Raw genomic sequence first — 574 nt, forward strand, 5'->3', positions numbered from 1 at the left:
TCTCTCTCTCTCTCTCTCTTTCTCTCTCTCTCTTCTGTGTTTAGTTTTTAATATCCCTAAATGTTGCAATGGAACTACTCACACAACTACAGTTCCCCACATTCATGGCAAATAGTTTCCCCTTAATTTTCTCTGAACACCCTCCGACACACCCCAGAAACACACTCCACTAATCTCCCAGGCATCCATGAATCTGATCCGATTGATAATCAAGATTAACCAATGAAATCGCCTAACCTTGAAACCAAATAGAAATCTAGGAAGTGAGCAGAGATCATTCCTAACTCAGCACTCATGGTGGGAGGCAAACACACAGAGAGCGACTCAGAGGAGGGTCATGGGGCCATCACGAACACCTAGGTATAATGACAGTTTCCTGAGTCTGTATTAGAAACAGTGTTGAAGCAGCAAGGTATACTTACAGAGGTTATCAACATGCATAATGGGAGGGAAGCTTGACCGTCCAGTGATAGCCCTGGTCTGGAGACANAGGTTGGACTCTTTAACTTCTAAGGTTTATGGAGGTTCTAAGTGGGAATTATCTTCCACTTCTGACCTGCACCAAGGTGAAACA

The sequence above is a fragment of the Mus caroli genome, chromosome 6 (assembly GCF_900094665.2).
Source record: "Mus caroli chromosome 6, CAROLI_EIJ_v1.1, whole genome shotgun sequence".
Classification (NCBI taxonomy): Eukaryota; Metazoa; Chordata; class Mammalia; order Rodentia; family Muridae; genus Mus; species Mus caroli.